General features: G+C 43.8%; 1 protein-coding gene across 3 annotated transcripts in view; it reads right to left on the minus strand.

Annotated features, from left to right (window-relative positions):
- APC (APC regulator of WNT signaling pathway) overlaps positions 1-18820 on the minus strand; it is a 69380-nt gene extending 50560 nt beyond the window's left edge. The window contains exons 1-2 of one of the 3 annotated variants that reach the window (XM_081880298.1): positions 18396-18820; positions 15989-16033 (exon numbers count right to left, since the gene is read on the minus strand). The gene's annotated coding sequence lies outside the window, so the exon portion shown is untranslated. Of the gene's footprint in view, positions 1-143; positions 335-15988; positions 16034-18395 lie in introns of those variants that run through there. The other 2 variants (XM_081880301.1, XM_081880299.1) reach the window with 2 other exon arrangements.
- Between the last annotated feature and the right edge of the window lie 8971 nt (positions 18821-27791).

A 27791-nucleotide genomic window follows, 5' to 3' on the forward strand; every position in this document is an offset into this window, starting at 1 on the left:
AAGCTAAGAAGCGAATTCATGGGCAGAGAACCAGGCTACCTTTCCTGACAAATGTCATTCACTAGCCAGATGCCACAATCCTTACAGACACCAATAGTCAGTGCTCATTTCCAACAGGAGTACAACCCTAACATTTCACCTACCCCATCTCCGACGCCGACCGCACCTCCATTCAGTCTTCAACACCCAGTACCTTCCTGTATTCACTGTCTGCGCTAAAGCCAGAGCCAATACAGCCACATTCCAGTCACGTGTTCACCCAGCCCAACCCAGCCAATGGCCCTGATCACACCAGAGAATATAACATAGTCTTGTTCACATCCACTGCTTTCTTTTCTCCGATCCACCCCAGCTCTTGTCAATTTGCTGTCTGGACAATCTAGCAGAAGGGAAGGGAGGGGTAACTTGTCAATGAGAGCGGGAAAGGACAACCACTTTTACTGAGCAGAGAGGGAATACAGAAAGTGGAATGGGGTCAGGGGGAGAACAGAGAAAGAGAGACATGCCCAAAATCAATTTCTCTTATTCTCGTTTAACTGAACAATTTCTCTTTGTGTGATGACTGGCTTTTCTGCCCTCAATGCCAAGTGATTCATCAAGACTAATATGTATATGTTAACAGTATTGATAACATATACCCTTGATTGAAGCTATGGAAAATAATCAGTTCACATCATAGCAGAGAGGGCTAATTTAATTCAGATCCATTTCCATTACTGATCATTAGGAGCTGTCTAGTCCATTTCAATTCAAACTGCAAGATTCTGCTTTAGGGTAGAGCGTCAAACAAGATGACCTTCAAGTCCCATCCAGACCTCCAAGTCTATGTCCCTAGTGGTAACACATTTTAAAACAGAGGGGAGGCGTCCAGCAGGAAAACCATGTCAATTGCAAAAGCATTTTCATTCCAAATTTCAGCTATAGTTTACAGCTGATAATATATACATATAATACTTAGGACAAAAGAACATGACTTCACAGAAACTAAGGTGGCTTTCCACCCAAACAACTTGCATACTAACATTTTTATAACAATTAAGAAAATTACTTTGCAACGGATGCTGCCTGCTGTATTTGCACAATAGCCACAACACATGCCTCAATGCATAATGTGTGCATATGCACACAAGAAAAATGAAGGTAATGTGGATCATGACATAGGGAGCTTAAGGCTGCAATCCCAAACACACATGGCAGTAAGAGGGACTTACTTCTGAGTAAACATGCATAGGATTGCTGTGCCAGTCTTAACTGATGATTAAATTTGAGACAGAAATTATGAATGTAATAGGAAGAAAGTTATTGTTAACAAATATATCTGGAGAACCATTTGTTAGAGAGAAGCAGTGATTAATGCCAGCAGCACGTCCTGCTTCCTGTCTGAATAGGCAGTAGGTTACTGTTACATACTGCATTTACATTCAAAAATCATGCAAGTATCCAAAATATGTGAAGTTCTCTGCAATTCAGGTTACTTAAATAATTTGTTTTCGTATTATTATGCCAATCTACACTACCAGCCCCCATCTTACTGAATATTTAAAACTGTCTGAGCAAAGGAAGAATCACTATTCTAACAAAAGACTCTGGACATCAAGTTCAGAAAGGAAATCTGTAGACTAGTTTGTTTCCCCCAGAATGTAACCTCATAGGATAAGAGGTAAATTTAGGGCCGGATGTTCTCCAGTACTGCTTCCTTAGTCTCAGGCAGCTTTCACGTATACAATCTACTTTAACTGATACTGCTAATTACTGCAAGAGTGAAAATATGAACAATTACTAGTTTTGGTGATAGCAAAACCTAAACAGGTTAACTGACATTAACTGACATACTGAACACAGGACATAAGAATATGTTGTGTCTCCTGATTCTGTCCACTGATATGTCTCTAACCCAGATAATTTGTGAAGAACTATGGGGACAGTCACTTAGAAAGTGTTAATATCCTTCCTGTTTGAACCTGACACACTGACAATATCATCAGTAATGCCATTTGAATATGAGCATTAAAATAAACTGGAGATAATATTAGCTTCAGGGATTGAGCTAGAATTTGACCCATAATAATTATGCTGCAAGGATACATTCCTGAATACCCAAGTTGTGTCCTGAAAATGTGCAGGGGTTTGTTTGCTTTTTGCACCACAGGAGCTCTATGCCAATCTAGTCCAAAGTGCACATAATAAACAGATGCTAGCATCATTCGCATAGATCCTGATTTCCTATTAACCACTCCCTTGTTTCTGGGCTGTTTCCCAGGGCCTGGGTCTCTATGTCTACACTCTGCCATTGGAACAACATGAGAAATAGTTACTAGAAGGTTGTCAGAAGTTCTACTATCATGCCTTCAAAACCTGGCAACTGCGGCACCCATGATCAGAACTATATTTTTTTAGAGACATGTATACTGTTTGTTCTTTCTATATGCTGAGCATGTAAACCAAGAATCAGCGCATTCTGTGTATCATTTGATTCCTGTAACAGGATGAGTATTTCTTCTCCTGCAACTATTGGCTTCATTGCTCTGTCTCATCAACTCAAACAAGTATTTTTGTCTTCCACAAATACATACCCATATTTAAGAATACAATCAGTTTAGAAGACAGTGGGTTGGATTCAGACTTCTCAGGAGTGGAGCTCTACCCACAGGACACTGCCCTGTAAGAAGGTGGAGTGTTTGCTGAATCTTCCTTCCCTTCCTTGTAAAGTTTCTCTGGAGGTTGGGCTCTCCAAACAATAATTGTGGTTATGATTATTTATTAAATTTGCATACCACTCTTCACCTGAAGAAACAATTATGGGAGGCTGCATTTGGAGCAGCAGAGAAATCAGAAGAAGACACCTCCTTTCCTCTAAGATTAAAAATAAAGGGGGGGGGACAGCTGAATATCTATAACTAGTTTCCAATAGATTGGCTTGTTTAAACGTGAATAAAAATATTATCCTGAAAGAACCCAAAGTCTTCTTCAGCATTAAGCAGAATTTTTATACCACTTAATTGTGAACAAAACCTCTAAACAGTTTTAGCATGGTCTTCTTTTGCAGATTAAATCTGCTATGTTTTGCCAAAATTATCTCTAAGTATCAGGTGCTTCTAAAGACTTGCAAGTAGTATTACAAGTTAAAATTAATTTCCTATAGCTTAGTACAGACAACTTTCTTTCAACCAAGTGGATCTTTTAATATTATATATTTTCTGCTCTGCAGCAGCAGTTTGAGACACAGCAGCCATCTTATCACAGGTTCACACAAATGCTACATCACTCAATTAATCCAATACAGTAGAATACTAAAGGTGCATCAAATCAATACAATGTATTGATATGAAGATACTGACAATAAAGTCAAGTGCAGATTTCTACTTCTGTGTAGTATGATTCTTCTACTGACCATTACAGAGAACAATACACTAAAAGTTCAAATATCAGTTTGTTACACAGGATTTTCAAATAAAGGAAGTTCTGAAAGATCAAAACAGCCTTTTATTCATCTCTTTTAGACATGCCATAAATGTGAACACTGAACATTTATGACTTGAAACATACAGTATTGTCTAAGTCTTCACTGCAGCTTAGCAAATGCCACAGAATCAAACTGTTCTTAATTTAAAAACTTAATTGAAATAAAGCCACAACATCACTCTACTACAAGAAACTATAGAAATAAAGCTAACCTTGATCTTTATTATTGTGCATGCTTACAAAGTTAATAGAACGTTACTGAAGACTTTGTGAACCAAACTAAACACTATTTAAGAGCTGAAGAATTAAGACATTTTGTTTCCCAGTAAAAACTGAGAGCAGTATAAAGACAGTCATGTACAGAAATCTACTTTTTCATGCAAATAAAGCAGTACACAAATTCATTGCTTAAAGAGGATGACAAGCACTCCTTTCCCATTCACTTCACTCTTTTCAAGTTATTGCACTTGAAACATTTTTTGGAAAAAGCTTCATGAACCAAGTCCAGTTCTCAAGGTCTAACAATGACATTTAATTAGTGGGCTGTCACTTGAACTGGCATCTAAACTTTTGTGAAATACTCAATTCCATATTAATTCAACATCTTACAAGTCTAACAGAAAACCAATTCTTAGCATGCCCAATAAAAGCAAAGAATTAATGTTGTTAGCATGAAGCAATTCAAACATTTAGACTTCTAATCTACGCAAAGATGCCTGCCCCATGTATGACCCAGGTTACAAATTCACACTGCCCCCCACAAAGTATTTGTAGAACGGCTGATGCCAAGCCTGGCTCTAGAAGGCAACAAAGTCAGGCAATGGACAAGAGCCCAAGATTGGGGCCCAACCATACTATCATTTTCAGTTAATATGAAGCACTGAAAACGGTCAGGTTTTAAAAAATAAAATCTCAGTTTGCATATCCTAGCTCTTTCAAATGAAGCAGTGAAAGCAATTTGTGCCCAAGGGTTGTGCACTGGTTCAACACTAAAATGTGACACTCACCATAGTTCAGAGACCACCCAATATGTTTGATGAGAAGAACCATACTGTATAGGTAATTGTCCACAAGGCAGAGCACTAAATGTATGGAAGGGGGGTGTATACAGTACTGGAGATAAGTTACTTATATGCTACTCTCAAGATGTTTCAGATAGCATAAAACCAGGGATATTAGTGAAATACTACATACCTGTTATCATACATTAAATTGCTGCAACAGGATTACAATTAAAACAACGGACTGGATCTGTTCAGCTAGGGAAAGTATTTGTAGCATTATGACGTTAGGTTGCAACCCTAAATCTTTTCCCTTGGCATTAAATTCCAATAAAATTCAAAGGGCTTACTTCCAGGCAAATGTACTCATGAACCTTTTTTTTTGTTTTTAAGACTTTTTAAAATCTAAGCACATATTTGTATCACATACTTTCCATTCTAAAGAGCTTTCAAGGTGGCTGTCAAGAACAATTTGTCTAGGCTATGCTTACTGAATTTATCTTTCTTCTCCTCACCAAAAAAACCCCAAAGCAAATTTCTACCAAATTATTTGCAACAAACTATAGTTCATTTTCATGAAGGGTAGTGTGATGGGATAGTGAGCTGCTTGTGCGTAAAAGCTTGATCCCTCTGGGGTTTGGCTGGTCATCCAAACCGATGCACTAACGGAGCCCCCAAAGCATGACTCCATCAGTCGCTGGTAGAATCTGACAGTGGGCGTCTACGGAATTTACGCCAACATAAAAGCTCTTTGACAGACATGCGCTTTCGAGACTCTCTGCGTGACAGTTTCCGGCGAAGGGTGGGCGTTCCCAACGGGGGTCCCGTTACCTCTCCACTACTCTCACTGGAAGCATCCCAGAGCCTCCCCTCCGCTGTGACTCCTGCACTCCCCCTGCTGGTTCCCTCTTCTACTGCAGATTCTCTCCTTTTCTCCTGTAGCCTGTCCACCACCTGTCTCTCCGATGGCAGTTCCCTGACATCCACCTCCCCCCCAGGGCCCCCTTCACCCCCTCCCGCCTCCTCTCCCACTGGCGGTGAGGGCGGAAAGCCCCTGAAGGAACTCTCCTCGTCGTCCGAGGATTCTAACACTTCCAGCCACGGCGTACCGTCTCTCTCCCCGTCTTCCTCTTCTTCGTCGGAGTCGGCTTCTTCACCCACCCCTGACTCTGGGAACCCTTCAAACTCTCCTTCCTCATCGGTGGTCCCAAAGTGTTCCCTTCTAAATCGAGCCACGGGTTGCGGTTTTCTTGGGAAACGCTGATGAAATGTTTCTATTAAAACCTCGTCATTGACTACCTCTGCTGGTACCCAAGTGTTTTCCGACTCTGCTTCCCCCTCCCATTCTACCAGATATTCCACCTGATTCCCCTTCCACCTGGAATCAATGATTCCTGCCACGTTCATGTCGCGCTCTCTCTCTTCTATCACGGGCGTTTGGGTGGCCTCTCTCTCACGCTCCCCCCACTCGCGTCCCTCTCGGTACGGCGACAGTAATGACCTGTGAAATACTGGGTGTAATTTCATGTGACTGGGCAGCCTGAGTTTGAATGCCACTGGGTTGACCTGCTGTATGACCTCAAAGGGTCCCAATCTTTTGGGCCTCAATTTCTTACTCCCGCCCTTGAACGGTAACCCTTGGGTGGACAACCACACCCGGTCCCCCACCCTTATAGTTTCACCTTCCCTCCTATTTCTGTCTGCTTGCTTCTTATATTCTTCCTTGGCTTTCTCTAAGTTAAGTTGAAGCTGACGGTGGATCGCCTCCATCTCTTCAAAAAAATATTCCGCCGCCGGCACGCTCCACCTCTCCCCTCCCTCTCCTGGGAATGCCCGGGGGTGACACCCATAATTTGCCAGGAAGGGACTCATCCCTGTGGACACGTTCTCCGCGTTGTTGTAGGCAAATTCTGCTAGAGGTAACTTATCCACCCAATCATTTTCTCTGTCTTTTACATAACACCTCAGGTATTGTTGTAAAACCCCATTTGCCCTTTCCGCTTGCCCATTGGTTTCTGGGTGCCGGGCAGTTGAGAAATTGAGTTCTACGTGCAGTAAGCTCATAAGTTTCCTCCAGAACCTGGAAGTAAATTGTTTCCCTCTGTCGCTGACCACCCTCAAGGGGGCGCCATGCAACTTGAAAATATGTTCTACAAACAACTTGGCGGTTTCCTCCGCTGTGACTGCATGTGAACAAGCTATAAAATGACACATCTTGGTTAATTGATCTACCACCACCATGACAGCTGTTTTGCCTTTGGATTTTGGCAGGTCCGTCATAAAATCTATGGATACTGCCTCCCATGGCCTTTCGGGCGTGGGTAAGGGTTGTAATAGCCCCGCTGGCGCCACCCTCTCTCCTTTCGCTCGCTGGCACCTGTCGCAACCCCTGACATATTCCCGTACGTCCTCCCTCACCTTGGGCCACCAAAACTCCCTGGTAACCAACCACATGGTTTTGTGCTGTCCAAAATGTCCCGCTGTGGGGCTGTCATGCAACTGCTTGAGTACTCTGCCCCTCAGTTCCCCGTCGGGTATGTACAGTGCCCCTTTGTAATACAACGCCCCGTTCTTTTCTTCGAACCCCCCTGTGTTCTCCTCTGTCCTCCGGAGCTCTCTGAGTTTCTCTTGGGCGTATTCATCGTTCTCCGTACCCTCTATCAGTTCCCTCTGCCCCACCAATGCCGCCCCACACACCCAGCGGTCTTCAGGGATTACATGCCTTGCCTCAGGCGCTCCCTCCCCCTCTAAGTACTCAGGTTTCCTGGAAAGAGCGTCCGCCCTCACGTTCTCGGAGCCGGGCACGTAACGAATCTCAAAGTGGAATTTGGAGAACTCCTGGGCCCATCTCACTTGTCTCTGGTTCAGCACTCGGGCTGTTCTCCAGTATTCCAGATTTTTGTGGTCAGTTCGGACTTGAACCTTGTGCTGCGCCCCAATCAGCAAGTGCCGCCATTTCCGGAATGCTTCATGAATGGCGAGCAGTTCTCGGTCGTACACTGTGTAGTTCCTCTCTGATTTGTTCAACTTCCGCGAGAAGAATGCACACGATCTCCATTCAGACGTATCTTTTCCCGGCTGGAGAAGAACGGCCCCCACCGCTCGGTCTGACGCGTCAGTCTCCACTCTCATTGGTTGTTGTAGATCCACGTGCAAGAGTTGCTCTTCCGACGCAAACGCCTGCTTTAAGCGTTCGAACGCTTGTTGCGCTTCTCCCGTCCAAACAAATTTCTTTTTGCTACTAAGACAATCCGTGATGGGCGCTGTTAAATGGGCAAAGTTTTTGATGAACTTCCTATAGAAGTTTCCGAAGCCCAGGAACCTTTGCACGTCCTTCTTGGTCTTTGGTGTTTTCCATTCCAGTACCGCTTGAACCTTGCTGGGATCCATGGCCAATCCCTTGTCAGACAACCGGTACCCCAGGAATTCCACCTCCTTGGTATGAAACTGACACTTCTCCAGTTTCACCCACAGCCGGTTTTCTCGCAGCTTGCTCAGTACCTCTCTTACATCTCGCACATGCTGCTCCTCATTGTCTGAGTACACCAGAACGTCATCTAAGAACGCTACGCAGTTCTTGTAGAGCAGTGGCCCCAGGACGTGATTCATGAATGATTGAAAACAGGCGGAGCCCCCTTGTAATCCGAAAGGCATAACGGTGTACTCAAAGGCCCCCAAGGGGGTGAACATAGTGGTCTTCCACTCATCCCCCTTTCTCACACGTATCAAGTTATATGCCCCCCTTAGGTCCAGCTTGGTAAAAATTTTCCCTTTTCTCACCCGTGTTAGAATGTCATCAATTCTGGGCATAGGGAAAGTCACTGGTTCTGACACTGCATTTAGGGCCCTGAAATCACATACAAGCCTGGGCTTGCCCGTGTTTTTTTTGTCCACAAAGAACACTGGGCTGCCCCCCACCGCTCGTGACTCTCTGATGAAACCTCGCTTGAGATTCTTGTCAATGAACTCCCTTAACTCCTGCATCTCACTGTCTGACATTGCATACAGCTTGCCCACTGGCAATTGTGCTCCTGGGAGTAAGGTAATTTGACAATCAAAGGGTCTGTGCGGGGGCAGTTTATCTGCTTCTTTTTCGCTGAATACGTCAAGCAAGTCAGCGTATTGTGGTGGCACCCTCCCTTTGTCCATCACTTCCATCCCTGCTAGAGTGCCCCTGGGGCCTGCCTGAGCCTCTCCCTCCTTGCAGTGTTCTAGGCAATGTGCTGATCCAAAGGAAACCACTCTCTGATGCCAGCCTACTAGCGGATCGTGTAGCGCCAGCCAGCTCATACCCAAGATAATAGGAGCTCCTCCCAAGGTGGCTACGTTAAACGCTATCAGTTCGGTGTGTCGTGCCACCCTCATTATCATTGGTACAGTCTGTTGGCTCACTTCTCCTCCCAACAGCTCCCTCCCATCAATCGTGGTAACCTGCAAAGGCTTACTCAATGGGATAGTCTGTATTTGGTGTGCAGCTGCAAACTCTTTGCTCATGAAATTACATGAGCTACCTGAATCCAATAGCGCCTTTATCTTCAGTGGGTGTCCGTTTGCCAGTTCCAGCAACACCTCTATCACAAGCGCTGGTCTTGGAGGTTCCGGCGTGGGCACATTCATTACTCCCTGGCCTGGCTGCTGTGCCCTGATGTTGGCAACCAGGCGTTGGCTTTTACTGGCTCCGTGATTTCTTCTTCCTCCTTCCCCCCAACAGTTCCCGCCATCCCTTGCCATTCCTTCCTTTGCGGACAGACTCTGGCAAAGTGACCTGGCTGTTGGCAGAGATAGCATCTCTTGCCGCTCTTTCCCTCCTTCTTCCGCCCTTCACTGGTGTTTGAAACTGCGCGCGCGCGCGCTGTTCCAAGTTCCATCGGCTCTGCTGGCGGGAAAGGCTGCTCCGGAATCTCTGGAATGCGGAAGTCCTTCCAACGTTCCCCCTTTCCTTCCCGCTTTTCCATAGCTCTAGCTTCCTGGCGTGCCCCAATGGACAGCGCTGATTTAGTCAGCTGATCCATAGACTCCGCCCTAGGCGCCCGGGAAAGTTCATCTTTCACTGCCGGAGAGAGACCTTCTTCAAACAGCATTTGAATAGGTTCACTAGCAAGGTCCCACCCAAGTCTATGAATCAGCATGGTGAACTCAGTCCAGTACTCACGTACAGATCGGCTCCCCTGTTTACACGCCATTAACTGCCTGCGCACCACTCCCTGCTCGATCTCGCTGGAAAACATCAAGTCCATGGCGCGGAAAAACTTCATTGTGTCCTTTAAGATTTCATTATTGGCTGCCATCAGGGGCCGAACCCAGTCCCTCGCCCCTCCCTCTAGATGGCCAATCACGTACGCCACTCTAGAGTTCTCGTCGGGGAAGTCATCAAACAGTAGATTGAGAGCATATTGCATCTCTGTCCTAAAGGCTTGATAGTTCCGGGGATCCCCCCCAAATTTCTGCACCAGTCCAGGCACCCGTCTGGCAAGTGGGGTGGTCTTCCCCTTATCTGCATCTTGAGCCCTCCTCTCCTCGAGCCTCGCCGTTTGCAGTGCCAGCTGGACCTCCAACGCCCTGTACCTTTGTTCCAGGCTTGGATCTGCGCCAGCTCCCGCTCCTGCTCCTCCGGTTCCGGATGGTTCGCTCATGATGCCTTCTGCTTGCACAAGCTGCTTTCAAAGTCTGTCAGATTGCTGTGATGGGATAGTGAGCTGCTTGTGCGTAAAAGCTTGATCCCTCTGGGGTTTGGCTGGTCATCCAAACCGATGCACTAACGGAGCCCCCAAAGCATGACTCCATCAGTCGCTGGTAGAATCTGACAGTGGGCGTCTACGGAATTTACGCCAACATAAAAGCTCTTTGACAGACATGCGCTTTCGAGACTCTCTGCGTGACAGTTTCCGGCGAAGGGTGGGCGTTCCCAACGGGGGTCCCGTTACCTCTCCACTACTCTCACTGGAAGCATCCCAGAGCCTCCCCTCCGCTGTGACTCCTGCACTCCCCCTGCTGGTTCCCTCTTCTACTGCAGATTCTCTCCTATTCTCCTGTAGCCTGTCCACCACCTGTCTCTCCGATGGCAGTTCCCTGACAGGTAGGTATAGCAGGCCTTTTTAGACAACAGTGACAAAGATTCCACATAAAACTATAAAATACACTATAGTCTTGAATCCAGTATTTCTTTGGGATATATAGTTAATTGCACTTAAGCAATACCATGCCTATTCTGACAAGTGGTATTATCATAGTAAGAGTACTCCCATCTCACTATGTTCAAAGTATGTTGTTATACAAATGGGGAGGGGGGAATGCAGGTAACCTGTAAGTACTACCTTTCTCGATATATAGAATTTATATCTTTATTCTGGAATGTTGTATGAACTGAATCAAAAATGAAAAACCTGAAGCTGCAATACTAGGGCTTGGGTGCTAAGGTAAGTGAATGGATGCAGATTACATCAATTTATTCAGAATGATAAACAAAAAAAAATTATAAAGAGCTCTAAAAGGCTTTCTCCAAAATAAGATAAACAGGCAGTAAAATGGCAAATTGATTTCAATAAAAACAAGTCCAAAAAGTGATAGATACTGGGGCAAAAAAATCAAATAGATGAATTGTGTCAAAGGTGGTGATGACCAACCAAGAAGAAGAATCTTGGGTTCAAAACAGATAGTTCAATGAAAACGTTGACCCAATGTGCAGCGGGTGAGGAAAAGATAAATTCCATGTTTGGGATTATTATGAAAAGGATTACAATCTTCTAAAATTGTAATGCCTTTATATAGATCTATGGTGCCTAAAGTTTGGGTCAGCATGTCTCAAAATGGAAAACTCAGGAAACAGCAACCAAAATGACCAACAGCCAAAGCAATTCTACTGTGAGGGAGGGTTACAATATCTAGGACTTTTAAGTTCAGAAAAAGCAAGCAGGAATGGGAAATTTGGGGTCTTCCAGATGTTGCAGGATTAAAACTCCTGACATCCCTAACAAGCCAGTCAGGGCAGATGGGAGTGCAAGTCCAACAAAATCTGGAGGGCCACATGTTCAGAGAAGTAGGCATGCCTGAGGATTTCCTTTGGTCCATGTTCTTTAAACAAACCTGATTCTTACATCCCAGAATAATATGCAAACAAGACTATCATTATCCTTTGGTTTCTGAACTTCTCTGAATTCTGCTTCAAAAATATAGTGAAAGGCATATATGCACTACGTGAAGAAAAATATGTTCAGAAATATGAATGTTAACTTGTTCTTTTTATATTTGCAGAATGACCAATAGGTAGGTAGGACAAAGCACACTTATGGAACAAACGCATGTGAAACTGACGTGGCCTGGAAATAAAATGATCACAAGATGAAGGTTTTTAAAAAATTATGCATAGTGTAAATTCAATGGACACAGAAATTCATACTACTAGAACCCAAAGACATCGGTTAAAACTGAATACTAGAAGATTCATGAAAACCCAAATGAAGTACTGCACACAAAGTATACTTAAACTGGAATTTTCTACCAGAAGATGTGGTGATGGTAACCAACTAGGGGAGTAGACATGTTGAATTAAATAGGACTTCAGGGTAGACATTGTTAGAACTGCACTATTAGATGCCTTTAAAGCTAAGAAACTTACAACTACAGTGGTACCTCTAGATACGAACGGGATCCGTTCTGGAGCCCCGTTTGCATCTAGAGGTAAACATATCTAGTGACGGCACGTCTGCGCACGCGCGCATTGCTTTTCGCTGCTTCTGCACATGACGTCATTTTGAGCGCCTGCGCAAGTGGTGAAACCCGGAAGTAATGCACTCCATTACTTCCGGGTTGCCACGGAGCGCAACTCAAATGCGCTCAACTTGAAGCAAATTTAACCCGAGGTATGACTGTACAGTATAAGTAAACAAAACACATTTTTTTGGTTTTGACTTGAACACAGAACCTAGGTTCTAAGTAGGCTAGATAAATAAACTGTATACATTCTATTACACTAAACACTACATTCAAATTAACAAATAAGCCATATACAACGTTCTTTCATTTTACTTATTTCAGCATTTTAAAGGGATACTAAAATCATATCAAACTGACAGTTTGTCACTAAATTACCATCTTGTCACATGTAGCAGTAAGCACACATACCACACACAGAAACAAATCACAACAAACCACATAGACACTTTTGCCAATTTCTCACACAATGCTCAAATCTTTCTACTGTTTGAGCAAGCAAATCATTTTCCTATCCCCAAGCTTCCCTTCAGTAATTCCTTCAAATCTTCTCTCAGGCCTCCACCTTCAAAGGTTGAGAGCCTTTCCTTCACAGCAGACTTTCCCTTCTTCCACATTAGAAGTTTCACACAATGTCTTCTACAGCTCATCCTCAGAAGTCCATTAATGAGCACACACAACTCTAAATGAAAGCCATACCATAACTCCCTTATTCTGGTTAAAACTAGACTATGCCACTCTCAGATGACAGAGTTATGAAAAAGTCAGGAAAACTGAGACCTCACCTCAGAAAAATAGGGGTTACAGAAGGAAGGATGCACAGATTGGGTTTCATATATCATTGCTAACAAGTCTATAAACAAGCAAGGTTCAAGAATTCCCAAGTGCGAATCAAAAAATGATTGTTAAATAAGAAGAGTGAAGCACTGAGTCAATTAATGCTGCATATTCCATTGCCTCAGACTGGAAGGTGGTAGAGAAAGGGAGATGAAGAGGGAGAACGAGAACTGCTGGTTGGAGAGGAGCTGGGACAGCTGGAGGAAAAAAAATTGCACAAAGAGGTACAGGGGCCAGATAAGAATATCCAGTGTGTGTTTTACAAAGTAGGGAACAGAAGCCTCACAAACAATTTAGAAGGTGGGCAAGATTTCATTCAACAATCCTGTGGTGCAGAAACTGCAATATGCTTTAATTTGGTTTCCAGGCACTTCTGACCAGTTCTGCAAAGACTCTTTTACAAATCCAAAGTACAAAAACAGTACAGAATTTTAAAAGCAAACGGAAGAAGTGTGGATAAAAAAAATGGCATTACAAATGCAAGTGGAACCACACATCTCCATACAAAACAAAGTCAATAAAAAATGCAATACAGCCAAGTCTCTGTTTCACTGCTTTTGCCTAGCTAGCTCAGTTGGCTGGAACACGGTGCTGATAATCCCAAGCTTGCAGGTTTGATCCCCATATGGGACAGCTGCATATTCCTGCATTGCGGGGTGGGGGTGGACTAGATGATCCACAGGGTCCCTTCCCAACTCTACAATTCTATTCCTGTCACCATTGTCCTGCTCTCTACAAAATGCTAAACAATAAGGTTATAGCCAATGAAGGCACTGAGCTTGTGGAATGATTTATGCTCACACAATGGAACTTCCTCTCATTTCTCTTCCACAGACACACACATCTGCTGGGACAGGGTCCCCTAACACTTGAAGAGGATGGGAGGTAAAGGGCTAAGAGAGGAGGGAATGTTTCATTGTGCAAGTGTAAGTCATTCCACAAGCGTAATAATGTTTCTAGGAACACAGAAATTCTCAATTTATAGAAATTAAGAATACCTGTACATTCTTGGAAGTTTCTTATCAGTTAATTTGTACCCTAAAATAGTCTGTTCAGTTATTAAACTACTCCCTTGGGATAAGTTTATCTGCAATGCAGTCTTTATGAAGAGGAAGAGAAGAAGGATATCAGGAGGAAACAGAAGTCCAAGCGTAATAATATGCTAAGGGACCTTGTGATCTCCACTAAACTTGTTTCCTGACTCACTAGGATTAGTAAAACTGAAAGCATGGCATTTACAAAATGTTAAAAAGTGAAGTTTTAACTATGTAGAAATTATCTGTCTCAAATATAATACTTTTCCACTATTTGAATAAAAGTTAGTCATGTAATTTTAGTTCTTTAATATTTTAGTCTTTAACAGTTATTGAATACTCCATACCAAATTCTGTCTTTTCAGTATACAGTACATATATTGGAGGCGAGGAAGAATCTCTCTCTCCCACAAATGGATAGGGAGATAGAATAGTAGAGAACAGCGCATATCTCACTATCCACAGGTATCTTTGAATAAAACTGTGATTGGATACACTCGTGTGTAAAGTTTCTTTGAAATAAAGCTTACTTCCAGAGATAAAATTCAGTTGAAATCAATTGATAAATAGGCCAAGGGTGGCAATTATGTATACGCTATTAGTAGGAATAGCGTATCGTGCAAATGTTGGTCCACAAAGGCCAATCTACAGTTTACCTTCTCCACACAGGTTACTTCTATATACCCAAATGTAGTATTTAATTCAGCTTGCTATGTGGAGTTTCCCAATCAGGAAAGCTTTCATAGTTGTAACAGATGCCTTCCACACTGCTAGTGTAGAAACTTCTCACACAAGACCTGAAAGTAATTGTGAGTGGCAAGAAAGCCTTACTGGAACTGCAAGGATCAGTATAGCAATCTGGGTTAGATATTAGTTAGATACCGTATTTTTCGCCCTATAGGACGCACTTTTTCCCCTCCAAAAATGAAGGGGAAATGTGTGTGCGTCCTATGGGGCGAATGCAGGCTTTCGCTGAAGCCTGGAGAGCGAGAGGGGTCGGTGTGCACCGACCCCTCTTGCTCTCCAGGCTTCAGGAAGCTATCCCCCTAGCCCGGCAAGCTCCCAGAGCGATGCCAAAACTGCGCGCAGCTTCGCCATCGCTCTGTGACCCGTTCTGGGGGCTTGGGTCGGGGGAAGCTCCTGCTTCCCCCGCCCCCAGCCCCGCAATTTCCGAGAGCGATGGCGAAGGTGAGCGCACCTTCGCCAGCGCTCTCGGACCCGTTCTGGAGGCTGGGGAAGCTCCGGCTTCCCCCGCCCGCAGCCTCGCAAGCTCCGAGAGTGATGGCAAACGTGTGCGCACCTTCACCATCACTCTCCAAGCCGTTCTGGGGGCTGGGGTCAGGGGAAGCTCGGGCTTCCCCCGCCCCCGCCCCGCCCCTGGGGGGGGGGAATTATTTTTTCCCCTTCATTTCCCCCCCAAAAAATCTAGGTGCGTCCTATGGGCCGGTGTGTCCTATAGGGAGAAAAATACAGTACATATGGTTGCCATGAAGAAGTGGGGAGTCATATGGAGAAGGTATTATGCAGATTATTCACAAGAATTCAGCATAGCAGCATAATGAGCAGTTATTGTAAAAGCTATCACTGATCCCCATAACAACTTCCTGCAGGTGAACAAAAGTTCAATTTTCAAAACAGGAAACAAACATAATAAACTGCCACAGCCAAACTGAATTTAGACTCAAGTCCAATGTTCAGCTAACATGTTAGTATCTGCCTACAAGTGGCATAGTTGGTTACAAGTCACCAACACTCTTCAACTGCTGGCAAGGCTAGAGGCCGCAACCTATTTATAGACTCATTAGTGTTTCTCAGAATTCCCACCAATAAACTACAAAAACCATGTATCTTATAGGAGTAAGAGCACCATTCCTGGAACAATATACAGGAACAATTATTCCAAAGAAAATGCAAGCAAAGGTAAATCCACTGAGATGCACTCACCAAGAAGAAAAGTTAGATTGCTCCAGCCTCCATACAGTCTGAAATCTAAGTAGAGGGGGAAAAAACCAGAACAATTAACAGCAACACAATGACTGGCTGGTTCTATAACAGGGATGGGAATCCGAGGTTCCACAGAAGCTGCTAGGCTACAACTCCCATCAACCCTGGCTACTGCTCATTTTGGGTGAGCTGATGGGAGTTGCAGTTCAAAACATCTACGGGACACTGGAATGTGGAAACCTTCCGTGAGGTTAACTAGTACTCACTGTTCTTACTGAAGCACTAGCCTTTCTAAAATTATATCAAAAATATTTCGCCTTGCTAGAAGATCCATTTAAAGCAGGCTTCCTCAAACCCGGCCCTCCAGATGTTTTTGGCCTACAACTGCCATGATCCCTAGCTAGCAGGACCAGTGGTCAGAGATGATGGGAACTGTAGTCTCAAAACATCTGGAGGGCCGAGTTTGAGGAAGCCTGATTTAAAGGATTGACCATAAAAAGTGATAAATACTTAAACTGAATAAATGTTGATCATGTAGATTGACTCATTTGGTTCGAGACTGCACACCTGCCTGAAGGGCCACCGAGAATGTACAAGACCACTGTGGAGGCTACTGTAGGCAATTTGGTTAGCCTACACAATGGCGAGTGTAGTATACAAGTGTTACCCTGTTCCCATTGGAATGTAAGAGCTCAGAACAAAGGTCCAGCATACTGATTCGATGGCCAAAAAGATGTCTATGGAAACCTACAAGCAGGACCAGAGTTTGACAGTACCCACCCATCTTTTTTTCCTAATTAAATTTGGATACTGCCCTTCATCCACAGATCTCAGGGCAGTAAAGTGGTACCTTGGTTTTAGAACAGTCCTGTTTACGAACGATTTGCTTTACAAACTCCAGACCAGAATTAGAGTCCCGGTTTGCGATCTTTACCTTGGTCTAAGAACAGAATCCGAACAGTGGAAGGGCCCTGGCGACGTGAAGCCTCATTAGGGAAAGTGTGCCTTGGTTTAAGAATGGTTTTGGTTCAAGGACTGACTTCCAGAACGGATTAAGTTCGTAAACCGAGGTACCACTGTACTTGAGATTCCCAAGCATTCAGAGGCATATTGTCTCCCACCATAGCTATTATAGCTAGTAGTCATTCACATTCACTCATCCTCCATTGATCTGTCTAATCTTCTTTTAAAGACAGCAAAGTTGCTCCAAAGTTATAACCTTTCCTCACAGGGGAGTTGCTTCACCCCTTGCTCATTTTGGTTGCCTTTTTCCAGATATTCAATATCCTCCTTCAGCTGCAGCAAGCAATCATATTCTCACCAGTTTCATATAATAGCATTAAGCTACAGGGTGTTTCATTCACTTTCTTAATGATCCCTGAAGTAAAATTCAACATATCTATCATGCTATCCCCCATAACCCCAAGGTTTCATTCCTGGATAGTTCTGACCCCTACCAGCACGTAGGATTTTTTGCTGTTGGTTTTTGTGCCCCAATGTGCTTCATTTTACACTTGCTAACACTGAATTACACTGCCACTATACTGCTCATTCACACAGTTTTGGAGAGATTCTCTATAATGCAGAAGCATTTATCACTAGTCCCCTTGTGGCGGTTGGAATGTTTGTATCAGCCCCAATTCAGCTGAAAACCACTACTTCACAACAACAAAGCATGGGCTTAATGGGCAGAGGAATAAAACAGGATGATAACTTCAGTGAACAAACTGCACAGAGTTCCAATAGGACTAGTTGTAGCAAATCGGCAGTTGTCACAATCCAAACCACTCCGTTCTAAACTCCGTGAAAGCGCAACTGCTCCAATTTCTACTCCTTTTGCCAACGGAACGTAGAGGCAGATGCAATTTGGAGTCTTTGGGACCCGTCTGCCCGTTGCAAACAACTCCATGCAACTTTTACCCTTTTGGTGATGCACTCTTCCCAACAGCGGCCACCAACAATAGCCCTACCCACGTAAAGAGAACATAGGGAACACAGGCCTGTAGGCACCAGTGTCCCATTTCCTATGGTGCCCCCACAAACAGGGCATGAGACACCCTCACCTCCAAGTGGTGGGGATCCCTTAGGGAGAAGACCCACGGGCCACAGAAGGTCGTTTTAACATACATGGGGCTCTGGCTCGAAATAGTAAAAGCCCCGTCCTAGGGAAAGGGCAGGGTTTTGAAGAAGTAGGGCTCCAAGAAGTCAGCCAGACAATGGGGCAATGGTGTCTGATGCCCCGTGGAGGGGGGGGGAGGCGGAACGACCCTCCAGGACCCCAGATCCCCGACCTGCTTTGACTGGCAAGGCTGCCTCGAGCTCAGGCGAACAGGAGGAAGAAAGGCATCGAAGCCGGTGTACTGGCTCTGGCCAGGTGTGCAGCTGCTGCCGCCGCGCCTCCACTCACCTGCCCGCCTCTTCGCCCTCCGCACCCAGCAGCAGCGCCACCGCAGCCGCCCCTCCCGGGACTCCGCCGCTGCCTCCGTCGCGGCCGGCGCTCGGGGGACTCGGCCCCACCACGAAGCTGGGAGGCGGCCGCCCACACATCCGGGGCGCGGGGGAAGGCCGTGGGGGGGGGGACACACACGCTCCCCTTCCTCACAGGCGGCGGCGGCAGCAGCAGGCGAGAGGGGAGCTGGTCCCCCTGCCGCCGCCCCGGCTTCTCATCCCCGAGAAGGCGGCTCCCCTCCACTCGCGCCTCGGTCGGTGTCGGTGCCGGCCCGCCTGCGGCCTCTGCCCTCGCCACACTGGTAACCTGCTGCCCGTCACCGCCCCCTTCACTCCAACTTCCCGGCCAGCCTCCCCGCCGCCATCTTGTTTCGGGGTAGGAGGGGGAGAGAGCGAGAGAGAGAGAGAGAGACTGCTTTCGAGCGCACGCGCGGTCGAGGGAATCCCGGCTGGTTGGGAGACCAGAGGGAAAGAAAGGAGCCCGGCGCGCCTGCGCGGGAGAGCGTGACGTTCGCTTTTCACACCTGCTGAGAGAGAGAGAGAGAGAGAGAGAGAGAGAGAGAGAGCGCGAGCGCAGCTGGGAAAGGGGCGGGGCTTGGTTGTCTCCCTTGCTTGACAGCGCGCGGAGGGAGGGAGGGAGGGAGGAAGAGCCAGCCTGGAGCTCGGCTGCAAATGCTGCATGCTTAGTCGGTCTGCGCTTCTGCAGCGATTGGGAGGGGATAGAGGGGGAAGCCACGTGCAGGGAGCGGCAAAAGCGAAGTTGCTGCGTTGCAGCAAGGAGATAAATAACTAGGCAACTTTTAGAATAACTTTTATGCTTTTAGTTACAGATAGGTAGCCGTGTTGGTCTGCCATAGTCAAAACAAAATAAAAAAATTCCTTCCAGTAGCACCTTAAAGACCAACTAAGTTAGTTCTAGGTATGAGCTTTCGTGAAGTGTGCGTGCACACGAAAGCTCATACCTAGAACTCACTTAGTTGGTCTTTAAGGTGCTACTGGAAGGAATTTTTTTATTTTGTTTTATGCTTTTGTATTTGTTGAAGCCTCCCAGAGTGGGTGGGGAAACCCAGTCAAATGGGGGGGTACCTAATATTAGGCCTGGCCCTGGCACCTTCATTATACACCTTTAGGTGACAGACAAAAACGGCCCTCTTTAAACCAGGCTTTGGGTTGATTTGATTGATATCCTACGCCCTTTTAAAATGTGTTGGGGGGTGTTATGGGGTTGTTTGTTTTTGTTTGATTATGTATTTTGTGGTTTTATATTCTGATGTTATGTTGTAAACCGCCCTGAGACATGTGGGTATAGCACAGTATATAAATTCAATAAATTATTACAGTACTATCATCATCATCCTCATCATCATCAGTCCTGTTTTTCTAAAAAAAAGAGGTGCCAGAACTTGCCACAAACTCCTTGTTCTCTTATACGGTCAAAAGTCTCGGCTGAACGTTTTGGAAGCCAAATGCCAAAAACCTGGAAGTGAATGCTTTCGTTTTCGAACACGCCACAGAAGTCAAATGGCTTATAAGGTGCATTTTTCATTCCCCCCCCCCGACTTTGCAGCCAGCCCTTTGATCCTCGGTTTTCGGAAATTTCAGAAGTTGAATGGGCTTTCGGAACAGATTACCTTCAAAAACTGAGGTTTGACTGTAATGGCAATGGTGCCCACCTGAGAGGTGCCAGAACTGAGTTCAAGCTGAAAAAAAGCCATGATGATAATAATAATAATATTTTTTTTATGTATACCCCGCCCTCCCCAGCCAAGGCCGGGCTCAGAGCGGCTTACAAACAATAATAAAAACAAGAAGAATGATTACAACTTTAAAACAAAAATAGAATACAACATTAAAATAATTGAACATTAAAATATTAAAATGTAGCCTCATCGCAGGAGAAGGAAAAGAAAAAAAGAGAGAGAGAGAGAGAGAGAGGGAGGGAGGGAATCAAATTGGCTCCGAGCCAAAGGCCAGGCTGAACAACTCTGTCTTACAGGCCCTGCGGAAAGAAATCAGATCCTGCAGGGCCCTGGTCTCATGAGGCAGAGCGTTCCACCAGGCCGGAGCCAGTGCTGAGAAGGCCCTGGCTCTAGTTGCGGCTAATCTGACTTCCTTAGGGCCCGGGACCACTAGGGTGTTGCTATTTATGGACCTTGAGGCTCTCCGTGGGGCATACCGGGAGAGGCGGTCCCGTAGGTATGAGGGTCCTAGGCCATGAAGGGCTTTAAAGGTCAAAAGCAGACCTTAAATCTGACCCTGTACTCCACTGGGAGCCAGTGCAGCTTGAAAAGCACTGGGTGAATATGCTCCCATGGCAGAGACCCCGTGAGGAGCCTCGCTGCAGCATTCTGTACCCGCTGGAGTTTCTGGGACAGCTTCAAGGGCAGCCCCGCATAGAGTGAATTACAGTAGTGAAGCCTGGAGATGATATGGTTTTATTTAGACATATATACAACCTGCACCCAGATGAAGGCATTGCAGAACATACACATCCTGTGAGGGCCTGGTTTCCCCCTTAAGGGCAGCAGTGGATTCAAAGGACAGCAGAAAGTGCATACAGTGGTACCTCGGGTTAAGTGCTTAATTCGTTCCGGAGGTCCGTTCTTAACCTGAAACTGTTCTTAACCTGAGGTACCACTTTAGCTAATGGGACCTCCCGCTGCCGCCGGAGCACAATTTCTGTTCTCATCCTGAAGCAAATGTTAATCTGAGGGTTTTTCATGCATTACATTGTGCAGAACTGGCTCTTACTGGTATCTATGTATAGTTTGTTATATTAATACCTTACATTTATATCTAATTGTGTGAAGCAACCTCAAGTATTTTGACATGAAGCAAGATACATATTTAAATAAATATCTAGGTTCTTTTTCCAGTCTTAATTTCAAATATAATTTTGTGTTATTGCCAGGGACCTCTGTCTCAACATAACAGTTCCATAAACCAACACTCTAAGCCTTAGTAATTAGTTAGTTCCATATTTTTCTGGACTATTCATAGTTTGTGCCCATCTATTTTCTGGATCCTTCTAGGGCAATCCACAATCTTTTTCCCCAGTGTTATTGCCTCAGTCATTCATTTGAACATGCTTTAATTTGATCCTCAGTTTTTCCAAATTTTCCAAATGCCAAAATGCATATTTGTGGTCTGGAAAAGCTAAAGGAGGGGAAATAGTGTGGGGGAAAAGATGGAAATATGTTGGGCAGTCACTATGGGATTGGAGAACATTCAGTTACAGTTGAGGAATCAAAACAACGATAAAACAACCCACAACCGTTTTCTTTCTAAATACACCAAACTTAATTTTTCAATCAATTTTTATTACATTCTATTAATTTTATTATTTCAGTCCATTTTAAATTAACCATTTCCAATCCTTTTGTTCCATCTAAAATGAGTTATTTCTGAACACGAATAACCCAAAAACTATACCTTGTATCTTATATTCCAGATGTGGTCTCACTAATGCTAATAGAAAGAAAGCATCAGTTCTTCGCAAATAAAAACACATCACAAAATGCATCCAGGATTTACATCCACTGTATTTAGAGCTACATCACACTTAGTCATCATTATTATCTGATACCCTGGGACCTTTTGACCTCTATTATTTTGAACTAATGAAGCACCCAGGCATAATAAAAATGCTAAGTTGTTCCCAAATGCATGACATTGTAATATTGAACTTTTTTTCTTTCTATTATTTGCACCATCATTTGACAGCATGTGCTTAGAGGCTGTAAACACCATTAATAATTCTTAAGTGAGTCACAGACATTTGTGGTTTTAATAACGACTGGAAGTCTGATTGCCCTGCCTAATTTATTATGCGTAATGGCATTAGAAGCTACGGTATTATAATCAAGGCTTTATTTCAGAGCTGCTAAATATAGTTACTGCCCTCCTACAAGTTTATAGATAGTCTTCTACATATTTGCAGCTATCAAAGAAGTTATTGTTTAACACTCTTTGTCTCTTTGTTCACAGCTGGCAATCTTTTGCTTGAGGTTTTTGTTTTTTGGTACAAAAAAGTGTTGATTTGTAAAAATAGGGTGCAGTGCAGATCCATTTAACTTTAACATCCAATTTAAATGTTAAATTCACGGGATTTTATAATTGGCTTCTAGGGGATGTAAATTGCACCCTAGTTTGGTAAGCACAGCAAATACAGATTCATACCAGCACCTCTCATTTGCTGCCCACATTTTCTTTTTCTTTAAAGCAGCTTGTAATATTTTCTGTAAATGTAAATTGTTAAATATTTTTATCTATGCTACACCATGTGTTCATAGATATTATCCTATATATACACAGTGTGGTGTGTGAGAGGACCGGGGTGGGGTTTTGCTGCTTTGACTTGGATGTGTATTCCTAATCATTACCATTTTAAAACATAGCAAGAAGTGTAAATTGGATGTATGCAATGTGCTGCCAGGAGGGGGGAAACGTAACAATGCATTTTAAATGAGCTATATACTGTATGTTGGGCATTTTCTTCACTATATCTAGTCTTCTCAGAGAGATTGCCAAATTAGAAGTTGGCTACAACTTAGGACTGACCAGAAGGTCAGCGATTCGAATCCCCGTGACGGGGTGAGCTCCCGTTGCTCGGTCCCTGCTCCTGCCCACCTAGCAGTTCGAAAGCACGTCAAAGTGCAAGTAGATAAATAGGTATCGCTCCTGCAGGAAGATAAACGGCGTTTCCGTGCGCTGCTCTGGTTCACCAGAAGCGGCTTAGTCATGCTGGCCACATGACCCGGAAGCTGTACGCCGGCTCCCTCAGCCAATAAAGCAAGATGAGCGCCGCAACCCCAGAGTCGGTCATGACTGGACCTAATGTTCAGGGGTCCCTTTACCTTTACCTCTTGGAAAATAGCATACATTTAATATAATGTTTAAAGAGCAACGAGAAAGTATTCAAGAAACTTGGCAAATATTAAAATACAGCCAAAAAATAATAAAAAAATGTACCAAACAACTATTCAACATCCTTTTGTACCCTGCTCACACTTAAAATTACCTGGAATATTAGGTCTGATTTGTTGTAAATTGGATGTTCAGGATCTCTGCAACAAATAAAATAGGGCATTGGGATGTCCCGTTCAGCTCAATCAATTAAAAGTTGCTTTCACATCTTTATGTTGTGTTTCTTTAGAGTTAAAATTAAGACTGATTCAGCCAAAACTGATGTTCCGGGTCTTAGACTCCACAGTACTGGTACAGGAAGGCTTTGGCTATACTGGTGAGTTAAGGGCCTTTGATATGGGGCTTGGCCTGTGTTTTTGTTTTTTCTGGTCAGAAATTGTTATTAACTTTGTTTTAGAAAAACCCTTGGTATTTACAGATAATCATGCACTTTTAAAGTATATAACAGATGGACAACCAAAGTGGACCCTGCAAGACTTTGTGGCTGCAAAGATTCAGTGGTACCTCGGGTTAAGAACTTAATTCGTTCCAGAGGTCCATTCTTAACACAGTTGATTTCCATAGTTGATCCAGAAAAAAACTAAAACAAGATACGTAACAGAAATGACATATTTTCTAAGATGGAGGTTTTGCCAGTAACAGGTGGAGTAGTTGAGTGGTGGCATTTACCTGACCTCTGGTTGGTTGACATCACTGCGGTTTACCAGACGGGAGAGGGAGGGGGCAAGGCAACGCCGAGATTGGCGTGGTACACAAATTGGCAGGCTGACTGGTACACTCACCTTGCCACCCCTTTGCTCTCCCTGTCTACCTCCCAGTGACACAACCAACTGAAGGTTAGCTGAGCACTGCTGCACCCCCCATGCTGCCCATTATTGGGTTTTGCTTATAAACTTAAATGCAAAATGCAGGGACCTTCTTTTGGTCAACCTGCAAATAGTGATGCAATTCACTTCATTTGCACCAAAATTTTGTTTAGTGTCAAACCTGCGTTGCATGATGACACTTGCATCTGAGGTATATAAATAACATAATCATAAAATGAAGCTGTGGCGTTGTGCTGACTTCGTAACTTCAAAGAAAACAACTGCGAGAGGATAATGTATATGTTACAAGATTAATACAGTAAATCAGAATAGGTATAAACAGCAGAAAGGGAAAACAGAGAAGACACCATGTTATTTACCAAGGAGATTTCTATTTCTTATTTCAGATAGAAGCAAAATGTTCTTTAAGCCTCCTGGTTTTTGAAATATGCTAAAGTGTAATATGATCATTATTGAGCAGGTAACAGAGCACTCTGAGTAGCCTCATTACTCAATATGCCAATAGTTCTTTGGCACTGATTAGGACTGGCCCACAATTAAAAAAGAAGAATTGAGCCAGTCCTGCAGGGAATCTACTGAAATACCATTTGGCTCTGCTTCTGGTTTTTTTGTGTGTTGTTTTTTGAGCCTTCTGTTGGACTGACAAAGGGAGGCAACATTTGATAATAAGATTGAGTACAGTATATCCTGGAGATTAAGAGCCAGCCAGATACATATTGCAATTACCATTAATAGGAATGTACAAATTGGCACAATGCTATATTGCATTTAAATGTTTGTCCAGATGTGCAAGGTGTAATAATAATAATAATAATAATAATAATAATTTGCATTAAGTTTACTAAAAGCACAATCTCTCAGAATCTACCCAGAAGTAAGGTCTGTTGAGTTCAATGGGGCTTACTCTCAGGTAAGTGCATATGAGATTGCAATAATTTTTTTCCAGCATTCTGTAATTTGCTTTATTTTCAGTCATCTTCACCTCAAAGATATGTACTTGGAAGTCAAGCTGCAATTCTAAACACTTCTGTTATGGATTGAGAAAGCATGCTTACAGTTGCAGTGCCTGACTCCTGATACTTTTAAATAAATTTGCTGCAAATCCCACCTTCTGTAACGGTTCTTTGCCACCTGCTCTTCTATGGCAGATGTGCTATATGCCTAATTAAAAGTAACTCCCACTGATTATTACCAGGTAACCAGCCCAAGTTGCTTTTAGCCAGTTCAAAGCACTGGATCCATAGGTGTCTTCCAAGATCACCTTTTTGGGAGGTGTTGCTTAGGGTTTTCAGGGGAGAAGGGAAGTAGGAAAGCCATTCTGGTTTAGTGGAACAATATTTTCAGGCATTAGGATTCAAGCCCATCTTTCGATTTACAGTGGTACCTCGGGTTAAGTACTTAATTCGTTCCGGAGGTCTGTTTTTAACCTGAAACTGTTCTTAATCTGAAGCACCACTTTAGCTAATGGGGCCTCCTGCTGCTGCCGTGCCGCCAGAGCCCGATTTCTGTTCTTATCTTGAAGCAAAGTTCTTAACATGAGGCACTACTTCTGGGTTAGTGGAGTGTGTAACCTGAAGCGTATGTAACCCAAGGTACCACTGTAGTGTGATAGTTCTGAAGTTGACTGGATCCAAACTTGAACTCCTCCTGCCTTCAGATACATTATATTATTATTTTTTAAAGGAAATAATATAATCTATTTAACTAACTGTATTGGAATTGGAATGAAACTTCAGCAGGATCAGTGCAGTGCAGCAGTAAAAATGACTGAGGAGCAAAGTGTTCCCAGGCTCCTCTTTGGGTGCCCACACATTTGCAGAGTTTCAGGAAACCTAATTTGGCTTGCCATGTTGTGTAAACGAGCTCTGTGAATTCCACCTCAATAAATGAACTCCTGCATTTGCTGAGGATGTTATTGAATAAATATTGGCCCTCAAATTAGTCTGAGCAATAAAATGAGGGAGTCCTTACCATTCCGTCTAACAAATGTTTTTAACAAAATATTTTCCAAATCACTGTATCACCTTGAACAAGGAACCAGGCTAGAGGACATGTTGGATGTGTTGTGCAGAGCTGCTTGGCATCAGTTCTCCATAGCTCCCAAACCTGGAGAGATGCCAGCTGCAATATATCTTCACTGACTCCCAATTCGCAGTAAAATGCAAAGCACACGTGTCATGTCAGGTTTGAGCAGCTTAAAAAAAAGAATGATATACTGCACTCCTTGAAAATACTACGGTCCAACTTCATTTCCTCAGTTCTTTTCATGTGCTGGCTTGCAGTTTTCTAGCCTAGCATGTTCCCTTTCCTTGCACTCACACACAAACACACACACACACACACACACACACACACACACAGAGAGAGAGAGAGAGAAAGAGAGAGAGAGAGAATGGCAGAAACTTGTTTTATGGTTTGTGATTTAAGGTAGGATCCAGATGTTTATATATGTATTGTGAACTCTAACCTAAAGGGTTTTAACCATGTATGTCAACATACCCACTTACTCAATTTCTTGCTCTTAGGTCATTTTCATGTTTTCAGAGAGCATTAGTACGATGTTGTTTGAACCTACCCATTCATTTTCCAGCTTGTATTCAGTGGTGGCTACTCAGAGAAAAACCATATTAAATAATGGCTAAATTAAGGAAATGCTGACACTGTCTGAGTTTTCACATTGTGGTAAGCCATGGATAATGGTTGACCATGAATGCACAGATTGCTCCTGCTTTGCTTCTCCCCACAAGTCAGTGGGAGCAACAAATGGCAATCTTTGCCTTATTTTTATTTCCAAATTGAAGGTTGTAGTATGTTTTGCTCCAAACCATGGGTAGGCAAACTAAGGCCCGGGGGCCAGATCCAGCCCAATCACCTAAATCCGGCCCGTGGACGGTCCGTGAACCAGCATGTTTTTTACATGAGTAGAATGTGTCCTTTTATTTAAAATGCATCTTTGGGTTATTTGTGGGGCATAGGAATTCGTTCACCCCCCCCCAAATATAGTCCAGCCTCCCACATGGTCTGAGGGACAGTGGACCAGCCTCCTGCTGAAAAAGGAAAAGGTTTGCTGACCCCTGCTCCAAACCATGATTGCTAAGCCAAGAACAAACCTTGGCTTCAGATTGTGGTTTGTTTGGAACAAAACAAAACATGACCCCCATTTTGTATGTAAGGGGGATGTGATCTATTAATTCATGGCATGCCATTAGTAGTAGCTTATCATGATGTACAAATGCAGTCTCTCTTTAATCCTTTAGCTTTCAGTGTCACTTTGTTAAAACATTTTTTCTTTTTGTATCTGTACTCAAGATATACATTCCTACCTACTTAGTTGAGCACTTCCCTATTCATGTACCTGACAAATTGTATTTTGGGCTATGAAAGCTTATGCCACAATGAGTTCATTAGTCTTTAAGGTGTTCCAAGATTCTACCCTCCCTTGCCCGCAATAAATCCCTCACCCTCTATAGTTCATATTCAATTAGTTTTGCATCTGCATTTAACATTCAGTTACTTTATTATTTGCTGTTTTTTAAGAGTAATTGCATTCATGGATTCTTAACTAAAGGGCAAAGAGTTGTCTAATGAAATAAATGGATGTT

This window comes from Podarcis erhardii (assembly GCF_964252035.2).
Source record: "Podarcis erhardii genome assembly, chromosome: 11".
Taxonomy (NCBI): domain Eukaryota; kingdom Metazoa; phylum Chordata; class Lepidosauria; order Squamata; family Lacertidae; genus Podarcis; species Podarcis erhardii.